Raw genomic sequence first — 15734 nt, forward strand, 5'->3', positions numbered from 1 at the left:
CTGCACCGATAGCCTCGTGGACAAGTGCGCTGACATGTAGCACCGTTATGCTTCAGGCGACCCGAGTTCGAGTACTGGCTTGTGGACCGTTCCTGATCCTGTCCCCCCCTCTCTCTCCCACCTCACTTCCTGTCTAGCTACTGTCCTATCCTAATAAAACGGCAAGAATAAATAAAAAAAAAATAAAAAAAATAATAATAACAATGATTCAACATACTAAAAATGTAGCAGACCTTCAATGCAAACAAAATAAAAAAAATATTTAAGAAAACAAAAAACAACCCACGGATGGTCGCAGGTTAATATATAGTGAAGGAGTGCTCTCACCTCAATCAACCAAAAATTCTCAAATTCACTCAATATTACTTTATCTAATTCACTACTATCTCAATTACAATTAAGTACAAATTAATTGTATTCAGTGTTGAAGGCATTAAAATAGCCCAGTACTTTATAGTCAAATATTTATTTATTTATTTTTTTGAAAATGTTGAAATAGTTTGTAATAATTGTTTTTAATTGTTTTGAAATAACTGTTTTTAGATTATGGAATTTACTATCAAGAATGTCTCACAGGTAGTTATTATACTTTTGATTATTTTTTTTTATTTTTTTTATTATATTCAATTAACCTCCATCAGTTATGAATGAACTTGAACTAAATTAAACAAATCTCTCTCTCTCTCTCTGTGTGTGTGTGTGTGTGTGTGTGTGTGTGTGAGGTCCAGGTATAGAGAGCAGAGGCAAATACACAACAGCTTCTAATGCACTCTTCTGCAACAAACCAGGACAAAACAAATCCTCTAGTGGAAATATACAGAATCTATGGCATGTTTTTGTATTTTATTCGTGGTATATCGTGGTTCGTGGAGTGATCAGCATAAATTGAAGGTGCTTGATTGGATATTTGTAATCCATAATTTGTATAATAAATGCTGTGTGTGTCAAAAGTTTATGTAGGCCTAACAAGGAATTATTTTAGATGAATCTGTTATATATATATTAAATTTTATATATATATATATATATATATATATATATATATATATATATATATACTGTATACTGTATATATACTTTTGTTGTGTATTTACGAAACAAGAATTCATATTTCTGTTTTCTTACTCCCTCTTACTGTATGTTACGTTATGTGAGGGATAATAAACATCCAGCCGGTTATCGCAGAAAAAAAAACGACATGGTGATCAGGGTCTTGCATCAGCCTAAAGGGGTTTATTCTGCAATAACAACCGGCTGGATGTACATTATCAGCAACTGCTTTCTCCACAGAAGTTTTGTGTTTAAAGAGCTAATAAAATATTTAGAAAAATATTTCATGTTTAATTATTTACTTAGACTAATAATATTTGTCATTTTCACAGGCCCGTGTGAACTGGGATCGTTTTGACAATGGTGTTGTCTATGCGAAAACTGCAAAGGAAAAACGTTTCCGTTTTTAGTACATTGTTGTCATGTAAACTTACCATTAGTTATTGAAAAGGTAACCTACTGTTTCATATTAACACACTACTACCACTCTGATGCTTCAAAAAGTTCATTAAAAGATCGTAAAACTAATCCATATGAATTGAGCGGTTGAGCCAAATTTTCTGAAGAGACATAATTACGTTAAATGATGAACAGATTGAATTTATGCTTTTATTCGCATAGAACGAATTTTTGACAGTGTTTTTGCACCCCTGAAGGGCACTTTGGGAAGGGGCTGATCATTTGTAGGGCTGTTCCAAACGAAAGTGAACACCTGAGTCACTTCATGAAGGGCACTTTCACAAGTTCGTTAGTAAGGGTAAACGTGATGGTCACTTCAAGAAAGTAATTTTATCATTTATGGTCATGTGATGGCGAATCCTTGCGATTCATTTTAAAGCTAGATATGGCAGGAGTGTTCAAGTTAATGTATAGCCTAAACAGAATAATTCAAGTTTTTGTTTTTTTTTTTTTTTTTTATATATTACACACATTTTCATCATGCATTTCATAAGTAGTTTAAATATGTTTTATAGGTAAGAAATGTGTTTAATATTAGATATGTAGATAAATGTGACTATACTTGCAGGGTTCAAAGAAGAGATGGCATACATATATAAAGCATATATTAAAAACAATTATAAAATGTATATTTATTTGCAACATATTAACACTTATAACAAGTTATTCCTGTTGTCGCCATAGATGTGTAGATGAGTGTTGGCACTCACATTAAGAATAAATAAATACACAACATCAAACATTAAATTCCAGAAGACATGGGATAACCATTCACATGTGAGAATGTGTTGGTTTGTGTTTTTAGATGTATTAACTCAATATTACAGTGTCAAGGCTTGGCAGATAAAGGTAATTTCCAATGGTGATAAGTTTTAATAAAACAAGCAGGTTTAATAGAATGCAACAACTTGTCCACAAGATATGCATACACAAACAATAACCGACAGGGATTGAACTGAACCGGGAGAATACATATGGTAAACGAGGGAACTAACTAGCAGGTGGATGAAGGTTAACTAATCAGGGACTATCAAGAACAGGTGCAGACAAGACAGAACATAATTGTGACATACAGGTTTTTACCTATAGCTGATGCCTGATGCCTTCATCTTGTTCTATTGTGTTAGTTTAGCAAAATAATCTGCTCTCAAGTGTTCACGGACCGGTGTTGACCGTTCCAATATGGCAATATGGTTCCAATATAATCAAATAGATAACAAATAGATACCATCAGCGTTTTACATTACAGTATGTATGCCATTGCCACTCGTGATACTGTAAACAGATTACCATGGTAGAGACTGCCACCTTGCTGTAACTCACCCTTATAAAGGTCAACTACAGTATAGATTCAGCCATATGGTATACAGTGAGATACTGTATTGACAGCAATCAGAACCTCATGGCCATTTCATAACTTCATCACCTTTTGATAACACACCGAATAGATATGGATTTTGTTACGTAAGGTTTAATTGAATTTTCTAATGTGGCAACTGTAGCCTGTGTTACTATAATTAATTCAACAAAAAGGGTGATTTAAATAATCTATATCGCATGCACTGTAAAAAATCCAACTTGCAAATTGTTTACTCACCTTAAGATTATAAGTTGAGTGGGCAAATGTTTGAGCGCAATGTTGAGTTAACTTATAAAAATCTATTTAACTGCATGTTTACTACTATTTTTCCAATGAACACAAAAAAATAAGTTGAGAAAACTTAATGTTTTGATTTCTGCGCTGGAACGTTTAACTTCCCACCATCGCGCATGCGCAGTCTGTCTCTATGTACGTTACACGGGGTTTCCTCCTTCAACCACGCTATCGAAGGGACTGGATTCATCTCTGAGGTAAGTTTTATTTTGTTTTATGAATGAAAATAAGCTACATTGATTGCAGACATATGTTGGTAAAATATAGTATTATGTTAAAAGATATTTTCTGTGGAGACGATAAGTGTCTATTGTTAGAGATTATCCGCGTAGCACATGGCTAACTTACTTAACTATTGACACCTAGACTAACGTTAAAGCGAGGAAACATGCTTGAATGAGAAAAGACAAGAACGTGCACGAAGTTTAAAATGTTAAGCGCAGTAAGTCGTTAGAAAAAGACTCAAATCTGGTGCTTGCGCTGATTGAGACAGAAGAGAGCTGTTTATCTCAGACAGAATGTGAGTGCGAATTCAGTTATCTTTCACGGCTTATTGCTAATTAATAGTGAAATACACATAATTATTTAAAAAAAAACCACTGTGTGTGTAGTATTCATGTAATACAGTCGGCTATGTCTTAAGTGAACAAACAATGTTGTAAAATCCAGATGTTTCAGTATTAAATTTGTGCAATAGCTCTTAAAGTGACATTAGTCTATTCGATTTAAATTCAATTTCAAGTTTATTTGTTGTATGGCCTATATACAAATGTCAGTGACAATTTATACATGCTTAGGTTGAGGCTCAGGCATTCTACAGTAGTGCAATATAATTCAATATAATACAATTTAGAGGGGAAAAATATAGGCCTATATATGCAAAACAAATGTTATGTTAAAAATACGCATGTTTGCTTTGTATATTAAATAATGTTTAAAGTGAAAATATGTTATCTGCCGCTGTCAGTGTCCTTCCTGTTAATCAACGAAAGACAAAATCACTCACTGCTCTTTATAACTTTTGTATTTTTAAGGAAAAAATGAATAAATTTTTTTCACATTTGATTATTCCATTTCTGTAGTATTTTTACTATATGTAAATTAACCTACTGTAACTGTTTTTTTTGTTTTGTTTTTTTGTTTAATATGAATCTTTGTTATGTTGTATTTGTCCCTTTTAGACTAAAGAACATCAGTACAGCAACAAGAACCTCTGATGTGCTAAAACAGTGGCCTTTGTTTTTGAAAGATCAGGTGAGTTTATCATTTTTAGTTAGTAGAACTGAATTAACGTGTAGGCCTACACTTAATTCTTACTGTTTTAACAGTGTTTTTTTTTTTTTTTCAGGGTCTGTGCTGAGTATTACAGGTTTACACAAACTAATCAGAAGAGCACCTTTTTCTCTTAGTTAGATGAATACACATCTAATTGTACAAAACAAGTGGTGGAGTGTATCCGATGAGATGAAGATCCTCCTAGACCAACTTAATCATCAGGTAATTATTTTGCATGTGGTCATATCTCTCTGGTTAAAGGCTGAATTTTGCCATCTCCTTTTCAAGGTAATTCCCATGCTTCTCTTTGGATATAACATGCATAGATTGTTCCATATTTGTTTTCTGTCTTTCAGACACAGAAACTGCAATGTGCTGCAATATACACTCACACTTGATATAATTTCACCTGTTCACCAGATCCCCATGATGTTGTGCCACGTGTAACTATATTAAAGGAATAGTTCACCCAAAAATGAAAATTAGCCCATGATTTACTCACCCTGAAGTCATTAGGTGTATATGGCATTCTTCTTTCAGACAAATACATTTGGAGTTATATTAAAACGATTCCTGGCTCTTCCAAGCTTTATAAGGGCAGTGATATAGTGGCAGACTTGAGGGTGAGTAAATCATGGGCTAATTTTCATTTTTGGGTAAACTATCCCTTTAATACTGATATGGCATCTAACAGCACAGGTGCAGGAAATTGGGAGATGTATTCTGTTTATCAGTTTTAGTTCTATGGCTGAATTTGAACAAGCTTAAAAACATGACCACCTTTACTTTTCAAGTGAAGGTACATGAGCACATGTTTAGGGTCACTCTGTGGTTTAACAATTCAAAATAAAAAAAAGTTATGTCAATTTATTTTCTACTGCAGGACACAGAGCCAGAAGACATTCACAAGGGGAGAAGATGAGGATCTTAACTATCATTGAAGATGATGTTGCAACTGTTCCACTCCAACCCAATTATAAGGTGCCTCTCTGTAGTACTATAAGAGCAGATTGGGCTAGATAATGTGCAAGAACTTTGCCACAGCTGTTACTCTCATCTTTGGCTTGATTTATGCCCTCAATGTGAACTGTCCTAAACAATTAAAATGCATACAATACACTTTTGACTAAATTAAAAATTGTTTATTGGTCTTGACTTAAAGTGCTCAGCAAGAGTCCGGTCCTTCAAAAATATTTTTGTTCAAGTAGCTGCAATCCATATGGATAATTGTCAGATTGAGCATTTATTTGTTCCAGTTTGTACTCTTATTTAGTGCATAGTCTTTTTATGGCTTCATTTATTCTCTAGAACATAAATATATAAATGTAAACCATGTTTTATATAAATGTAACACATATGATTTAATCCATGTCTTCTGAATACAATCGGATATCAAGATTTAAAAAGAATTGTTAGTTTATTGTTTCTCCCAAAACTGTATTACTTCAGAAAATACAAATTACAGCTGCATGTCTTTGTGTCTTGCATAGAAGAAAATAGTCCTATGAGTTTGAGACAGAAAAAAGTAAATAATTATAATTTTGGGGTAATATATTCCTTTGAATAAAAAAAGAAAATTCTTGTCATGATGACAGCTAATTGAAATGACATTTTTATTTGCCTTCAACATGCTTCTGAATAAATGTTTTGTTAACATTGACTCACTGTTTTCAGTTTTTGACTTGGGCAAAGTTATTTTAGTTTCCAGTCTTAACATATTATTACTTAGTACCAATTTCCTTTAGGATTTTTTTGTTCACTCAACTTCAGACATTGAGACAATTTTTTTTGAATTGGCTCAACTTAAAAAGTTTTGTTAAAAAATAGTTGCACCTCTCCAGAAAACTAACAATCTTAAGTTAACCCAATAAAAAAAAAATTGTAAGACTTACAACTTAATTTCAGTCAGTCTAACTGTTATTTACAAAAGTTGAGTAAACGAAAAAAAGCTGAAGGAAATTAGTACTAAGATTTTTTTTGTTGTACTGGCTTAAAATTTTTTACAGTGTGCTTGCTATTGAATAAACTGATTGTTAAAAGTACTAAATCATAATCTGTTGTGTTTAGGTATAATCCAAATGTTCTCATTACATATTACAATAATCTTGTGTTTTGAAACAATGATTATGTAGAATGAAACTATGTACAACTAAATGAAAGCATGGGATCAGGAGGATTTTTGTTCTAAGAGTTTTGAAAATGTACACCTTACTTGTGAAAATATAGAGCGAATAAAAAAACAGTAAAAATAGTTTGACTAACTAGCAGTTGGGGAACTCACGCTACACACAGCCTACGATGTGTTCATGTAGGTGTCAGGCATGATGCACACCTTTTATATTTTTTATATTAATTCAAATAAATTGAAGTTTGCTATTGAAGTTAGAAACGTGTATACCAATGTCGTATGTAACTTTAGAGACGGTCCCTAACTGTGCGAATGTCCAACATCAAGCCAACTTATGCCAATATATCACTGTGTAATGACCCGTGCAATTAGGACGGGCTTGACGTGAACTTTTGCTGTTGGTAAAAAGGAAACCAGCCCCAGCCGACAGATCACCAAAGACAATTCTAAGTTCCACAAAAAGTATAATTTATTTAAGGTGTAAAAAGTAATTGAGTTAAGGAGCAATTGCTTCAGGGTGCCCCAAGGCAGAAATAATAAACAAAATAGACTTATAAACAAACATGTATAAATTACCATCAGGGAATAAATAAAATTACAATGAAACTTCCCTAACTCCCTAAAAATAAACAAATCACAAACAAAGTAAAAATAAATGGCAGGACACCCCTACGCTCCTAAAACATAAAACAGAACTGAATTAAATCGTCAATGTTGAATTTACTGTTGAATTTGAACCACTGAATTTGTGGAAGCGAAATAAAATGGACCGAAAATTGCCTGTTGAATATTATAGGTTGTATTTTTAAACAGTTTGAATATTTTGGAAGTGAAATATGAAAGGTGAATTTTTAATAATTAAAATGTGTTTGAAATGTTTTGAAATAATATATTCACAGCTTAAATATTCAACCATGTTAAATGTCAGCCAATAAAAAAATGCAAGTCCTAAAAATACAATGCATTAAAATGCAAGCTTGGTTAACGCAATGCATATTTTTTTCAAGTAGTGCAATTCAACAGGCTTTTTTGTTTCAAAAGCATTTAGCCATTATACAGCTGTTTCTTCAACAGGACCACAAAATGAGCAAGTTTCGTCAATATCAAGATATTTACACCTACAGTCAGGGTTCTAAATTAACACCCAATTAACAACAGGGTTCTAAAATAACAGGGTGTTAATAAAAATGTATAGCCAGTTTGGTCGGTGATGCATGAGACATTACATGCATGATACATAAGGCTCTGTTGCGCTCTGTTCTCGGTCATTTATCCTCCTGGCAGTACTTCCTACATTTCCCATGAACACTGTGCCGTAATTCTACGTGATGACGTTTCATACGCCCATTGGCTGCGCGCAGTTTGCAGTGAAACCAGCGCGAGAAACCATGGAAACGAACGGACACAGAAAACAAGAAATAAGACGAACGGAGTTGGCTAGTAAAGTAGGTTAATTTTAAACGAAATGCGGTGGTGGTTGGGACAGACTTCTGGGGGCGAGAAGAGGAACGAGGCAGGGGATGAGGAGAGTATCGACATAGAAACTAAGAAAAGAAAATTTAATGCCAAATGGCCTGGCGCGGATTACTGCACAGGCTTGCGTAGGCTGCAGCCTAGGGGCCCCACGTGTGCAGGGGCCTCGGATTGGCAGACAATTTTTTTCTTTTTTTATTATTTACTTAAGCGCGGATGGGCCAGACCAATTGTGGGTGGGCCTTAAATTAAAAACGTCAAAAACCTTATCCAATCACTGTTTAACCTAATAAAAATTACTGACTAATAGGTCTATACTGTTATCAGATTTTAATAGCTTGATGCTCTTTAAATATTTTGTTGCATTGTAAAAAGTTTTGGTGCATAGGACGGACCTATCCGCGATCGCTCTCCATGGTTCTGACCAAAGAAGAGCGCTTTGGAATCTCCATTACGCATCATACCTGGGCTGCGTTTCCCGATAACATTGTCTCTTAGCGCGCTACGAAGACTTTTAAGGTATAACTTAACTAAAGGTATACTACCACTAAAGGTATATCATTGCTAGGCGTCTTCAGGGATATCATACACTCGCGAGGCAGAGGCGCTGGCGCCCTCCTAGCAACGGCGCTGGTCGCGCTAGCACCCTGGGGTGGCAGAGACGAAGATATGATAAGTGATGTGGATCACAGCTCTTTTCATCTCCTGGTTTCAGCGATGAATTCGAGACTGTGCGTGTTTAAGGTTGCCTACCTAAACAACGACTGTTGCAACAGGGCTGAGGGCTGGGTTGGAAAATATGTGACGTCATTGTTTTTTCATTTAATCAATGTTAATTTTGAAAGTGAGCGTGCAGCATGAGAAAGATATGATACATCATGAGATGCGCAATATCGTCTGGAGACACAAGTCTGGCAAAACATGATTTTGACCACTTCATTGAGTTTTGTTTTGTTTTGTAGAAAGTCTCTTTTTAAAAGATTTGCGTTTTGTATAAATTGTATCTTAATTTTGATCAATGTTTTATCAACCAGTAAGCAAATATATAGCAGGCAATATAATAAGGCGCTGACACGATCACTTGCATTGCACGTGAACTGGAGGGCGCCGAAACTCAGCTTGTGCCTCACAGATTTGAGAAATATAGGCTATCTATTATAGAAAGCTTGAAATGTGTACTTTTAAACGAAAATATTCAAAACCAAAAGAAATAGGCTACTAGTCTGAATATGTAATGAAATGTGCATTTCTCTCTGGCGTTGGCGAGTCCGCATCGTCAACTTCATCTTGGCAGCGACACAGAAAACACCAGTTTATTAATAAATAATTCAATGTCTCCTTGCTATTTTAGACACATTCATAATCATTACTTTTACCGGTTCTTTGCGGCAAGCTTTATGCGTGCGTTCGTGCGCTTGAGTGCGGCTATATTACGAAACGCTCATTATCCTAGGGTATCCTAATTAAATTAATGTAAAGGGGCGATTTGTCCACAAATGGTTCAAATGAACAACTGCTAGTCGACTAGAAAAAAATTTAGTTTGAGGCAGCCCTTATTCCACACAACCTTATTCCGCGAGCGACCCTGCGGAATGAACTAAATGCGGAATATTCAGAAATGCGCTCTCTGCTCACGATCTCTAAATCGGAACAAACCCGAACCACTGTCTGCTGAACTTGCGCAGAAATATCCAAATAGACATATCTTTTTAAAATAGTTTTTAAAACTAAACATTTAGACTATTTTAGCACAAATTATGAGCTTATTGCCGATTTCTTTTAATTCTTGACAAAATTTTAATGTATTAAATTTTTTTTTTTTTTTTGAAGAAAAGTTTTGGGTGGCCCATAACGCCATGCCTGCCCCGAACAAAAAAAAGATAGATGTGGTAGATGTGAATTGGCCACCACTTGAAGGAATGTAAAGAAAACACTGTAGTGTTGTCTCAGTGTGTGTATCCCAGTTCACCGTAGTTGCGTGTGGACCATGTATGGCACTAAATAATTTTTAGGGGGGGCCTCACACAAAGAGCAGCCTGGGGGCCCCTGACCACCTTAAGCCGCCCCTGCAAATGGCTGACGGGTTGTGAATGGCTAACGGAAGGATTAAAACTGCCAAGACAGGTCGTATTGAAGAAGAAGAGCTCTGAAGACATGCGATTCAAATGATAGATAGATAGATCCCAAACTTGAAATTAAACGTTTGCACTTTCTGTGTATATTTTGTTGTATTGTACTTTGTGTTTTTCATGCCAGCAATTCTAATAAAATGATCAAATGCATTCAGTGGCACTCATAATTTGTCTTATTTTCACCTGAAAAAATTTGGCTAATGGATATTCTGATTGGCTGGTAACTTTAGAACGTTACCAGCCACATTGGCTGGTGATCAAAAAAGTTCATTTAGAACCCTGCTTACAGTTAGATGAGTTAAACCTGTCGCTCATATCTTTTAAGTTGTTGTGCTTGTGATAACATCCTAGGTCACATGAAAACGTCAACATGGCGGATGATGTATGACTCGCATTCATACTTAACGAGATCAGGCTATAAAGTACCTACTCTTTTAGCGCTTGTTAAGTAAGTACTTATTGAAATTAAGGAACTACTCAGTGAGTACACTGTAAAACCCAACAAGTTAACTCAACTCAAACCGATTGAGGAAACTGATTGCGGCAAACCATTTAAGTTTACAAATAAATACATATGAGTATTGTGAACTTATATATATATATATATATATATATATATATATATATATATAAGTTCACAAAACTCATATGTATTTATTTTTAAACTTAAATGGTTTACCGCAATCACTTTCCTCAATCGGTTTGAGTTGAGTTAACTTGTTGGGTTTTACAGTGATGTGGTTTCGGACGCAGCCCATGAGACTGTGCGTGTCCCATTTGTCACTTAGATTCAGAAGGGTGCTCGCAAGCACCCTTTTTGCTGTCGATATGCGCCCTTGATTAGCACTTTTCCACAGCAGACTTCTTGTGTGGATGCGTAGGAAGACCGTACGTGTTTAGGGTTCCATTTGGGACAGGGCCGCTGACAGGCAGGCTGGACATCGTATTGTGTTAGATGATTGATGATCATTGCAATGACTGGATGATTTTTTTTATCCTGAGACTTCCACAGAAGCTATATTTACATTTTTTTTATTTATTTATTTTTTATTTAGACCACTTCTTTTATTGAATGCTATCTGGGTGCAAAGACAGTTTCAACCAGAATAATATTAAGTGTTCATGAAAAAAATGCCTACCTTACCTTTAACCTTTAAGATCCACTGAGTGAAAGAGAAATACCAGTGAGAGATGAGTAGATCAACTAGCTTCTCACATAAGATGTGAGAGGGTGTTTTCCTGTGAGACTCACTGTATTGGTGTTAAAGTGCTAGCTAGATTGTGGCTTCTGCATTTTCATGCAGTTTTTTAAGATGCTTTGAGTGATGTTAATGTATCACGGTGGCTGCTATATTTTAGGTGGTTTCTAGGGGGTGGATTAAGTCTTTCTTTGTACATTTGTGGTATTTAACCCTGTTTTATTTGCTGTGGGTGCAATTACACACCAGAATTTAATACTAAGAGTCTGATGAAACCCTATTTGAGATACTGTATATATGATATATAACCCTATATGAGCAATAGTAATAGTGATGCGTATAAAACCAATGCGTATCTTTTTTTTTTTTGTCAATATGCACCACTAGTGGCCTGACTGTGACCATTATGTGGCATGAACTTGATCTCTTCATATGAACAGGATGTGGGTTATAAGTCTGACTTTAGCAAATGATATTCATAGGGATGACCTTTTACTTGGAAAAAGTGACACTTCATTATCATTATTTGTCGGTTAATTACTAAACATCTCGACTGCTAAAACAAACTTTGTAAGGTTTACTTATGAATTTGATCATGACCTCAATTTATCACCATTCATCTCCATTGTCTCCTGTGTTTGAGATACTGTGTAAAAGAAATGGAATATATTAGAGTCTAAAATTTTTACATTTATATTTTTGTTGTACTTGTTTATATATTATAGCAAAATATTAAACAAGTGACTTTTTTTTTAAGAAAGTTTTATGCAAAAAAATGCAAAAAAAAATACATTATCTTTTTAGAACTAACATCACTCAGGAAAGTTAGATGTGAGAAAATTCTAGCATCATGTGTATGCAGATACATGGTTTGATATGTAATTCATACCATTTTATGAATCTTTTTAAGATGATATTTTATTCACATTATACTTAGATATTATTTGATGTAATAGTTTTATACAAAAGCTGCATATTTGAAATTCTGCTTTGGCCTTGTGACAGACATAATTTGCAGTAATGCAGTTCATCAAAATTTATGGCTACTGCACTGAAAATGAAAAAAAAAGGGGAAGTTACATTTTAAGGACAAACAGGAACTACCCCGGAATGATTTAACCCTTTCATGCATGAATTATGATAACCTTAGTCAGGTTTTATTTTTTTTCCTATGTGTTTTTATTGCTCTTAGGGCATGAAAAACAAGAATTGATTTTTATTTTTTATTTTTTCCAAATTTTTCAAAGAGATCTTCAGATGTCTTGAGTGGACAGCATGCGGTTATGGTTTAAACTTAAGATATACTATATTAAATATAAGAAAATAATCAAACAGATAAAGTATGTGAATTTAACAAACTAATCAATACAATTATATCAAATCATGTGAAATTAGACAAATCATGTCAAATTTTATTGACTATAAAATATATAAAAAAATAAATGCAAAATATTGCAAAGGCTTCATACAACTTCATACAAGTTGCACTTCGCGTATCTATGATATCAGAACATGAGGACGTGATCCCATCAGAATTTTCTTCAGCCTGTCAAGGTACAACTGTGGAAACCACTCAGATGCTCCCTCCAGTGCACCAGAGTTGCAACTTGGCATGTCTGACTGACCCTTGGCCATCTTGGTTTGGAGGGGGAAAAAATTGAAACACAAAGGCTTGCCACTTGATTGCAAATTACAGGATGATGCACCAGGGTCCAATGAAGAGGATGATGTGCAACTTTGCCATAAAAACCCGTGCAAATTCAAGAAAATGCTTTTTTAATAGCTGTCCACTGTAGTGACCACTATGCGTGAAAGGGTTAAAGAAACAGACTATGTTATAAATCACACAAAGCTACAGTTTCAAGAGATCCTGACATTCTCCACTAGAAGTCAGTATACACATTGCTTTATGGTTTGTTCTCCTCCACAAAGACAGGGTTGCATATTTCCCAGTTCTGCACTGAAAATTGTTCCTGCTCAGGCTCCAGTGCTGACGGCAGATGGTAGTAACGGATGTGATTCCCTCTCGTAAGGTTTAGTTTTGCCACACTGAAGTCTTTCTTTGACAGTACTTTCCAATTCTTGTTTTTCCTCAGGGCATCCTTGTAAGGGACTTTGTTGTCTGGGAAATCCTCAGTGAGCTTTTCATTTCTCCAAATGTTTCTTCCTGGGTCCTGGGTCAACAGAGGCCTTGATATTCCATTGCCCATGATATATGTTGAGATGTGATGCACTAAAAAAAAAATGAAGACTTAAAAGTATAAAAGTATTATTATTTAAATTTAAGTTAAGTTTATGTACTTTCTAGAACAATAATTATAAAACCTGTAGCCTACATGCATAAACCATTCACTATGTTCACAGACACATTACATGCAAAAGTAAAAAAAAAGAAAAAAAGAAAAAAGAAAAGTATTCATTGACTTTACCTGAGTTGATTTTGAATGGGTCTCATTTGGTTTGAAACCCGATTTGGATTTAAATAGTGATGAGTGCCTGTGGTTGTCTCAGCTCTCAGAGAGTGGTATGAACAGCTATGTGTTAGATAGGTGTTTCTGTTCTTTGAATGGATTGTGGAAATTAGATGAGAAATAGGATTACTGAGCACAATGGATTCTCAGATCCTTGGTCAGTGATGAAACATTATTCTCACAACCCTTGATAGTAGGCTATCTAATTGAACTGATGTTGATTCAATAAGCTCCGTCTAAACACTGATTGCATCTGAATATCTTTCAAAGATTGATTTATTCAACATTTACTTGATCAAAAAGATTAGATCAAGAATAACTATAAAATAACTCCTTAAAATTATGCAAATAAATGTTTGCTAATATTTCATTGAATTGTACAATGCATTGGTTTTATATCAGGTCATACGTTACTCAAAAGATCATAGAAATGAAACTGAATGAAAACGCAAAATTGACCAATCTACACCAGATTATGCTGGTTTTTATAAGTTTTCACCTAGCCACTATGCTTGAACATAAAAAATAAAAAAATAAATAAAAAATATTCATCTCTTTTATATTTGGTTACAAGCCATATTCTTTTTTCAAACATTTCCTTTAAAATTATGATGCCTATAGCCTTAAACTTTTTAAGGTGATTTCTCGTTTCCATTATCACAAACTTATTTACAGTATATGGAGTTTAAATGGGCTTTTTAAAACGTTAAAACTACCGCTTTTAGTTATGGCGACGTAACGGGAAAAATCAGGTTTGTTGTCAATAAATGTACTTTTTGGTTTCCGTTTTTATTTCCATAAACTGGCCGCAGTGGCCCGTCAAAGTATCGTGAGAAATCGCTACCCTGATGGCACAAGTACATCTCGGAGATGCCTATTTGATGTCTGCATTTACATCTGCAAGATGTATTTTTTAGAGTGTTTGCTCATCTGCAATACATCTCTAGGACGTTTTCTGTTAGATGTCATATGGACATTTAAGATGTCTTTAAAGGTGCATTGTGTAATATTTAGGAGGATCTGTTGACAGAAATGCAATATCATTTACATAAATATGTTTTAGGTGTATAAAGACCTTACATAATGAACCGTTATGTTTTTATAACCACAGAATGAGCCATTTCTATCTACATACACTGCGTGTCCCCTTACATTGAAACAGTATCTTAACGGACAAAAGCGTTATGTTGTCCTTCGTGCAAAGACGCAAGCTTATGTCAGCGAATAAAACACAGACACAATGATGAACAAGTAGGCTAACAATAATATTCACAATAATATATATTTTTACTGAATAATTAAGTAAACATATTTTCTTAATTTATCTTTGTAAAGAAACCTCATTGCTTAACTGTCTCTGCTGTCTCAGCCGATGAAATCACTTGCTGTTGGTTGTAATTCACAACCTCACCATTAGATGCCGCTAAAAATCACACACTGCAGCTGTATTAGCTATAGATTGTCTTTTTCATCCATGATCTAAGTGGTTACATGTTTTCTGAATAAAAAATAATATATTTTCACAATTTCTTTTTTTCTCTCCACTTCAAGGTTTTTAACATCACAGGGAAATTTTATGAAGCAGTAATTTTCCATTGTATAAGATAACTTGTTAAATCTGTTCTGGTCAGTCAAAGTCTGCTCATTTTTACCACTTCATCTCCTGATTCCTGCTGTTTCTCTGTCTCTTGGCCTGTCAGAGGACTTAACATGATCATTCTCTTCTTCGTATGAACTTTTCCCTGATGCTCAGAATCCGACAAGGGATGCATGAGAAAATGAGAAATGAAATAAAGGTCTTAATGAATTCTCAGAAATCTGTGGGGAACAATATACTTCCTGTTGTTTTTTTTTTAGGTAGTGTATATCTCTGGTTTGCATTAGAATTCAGTC

This window comes from Scardinius erythrophthalmus (assembly GCF_964197995.2).
Source record: "Scardinius erythrophthalmus genome assembly, chromosome: 7".
NCBI lineage: Eukaryota > Metazoa > Chordata > Actinopteri > Cypriniformes > Leuciscidae > Scardinius > Scardinius erythrophthalmus.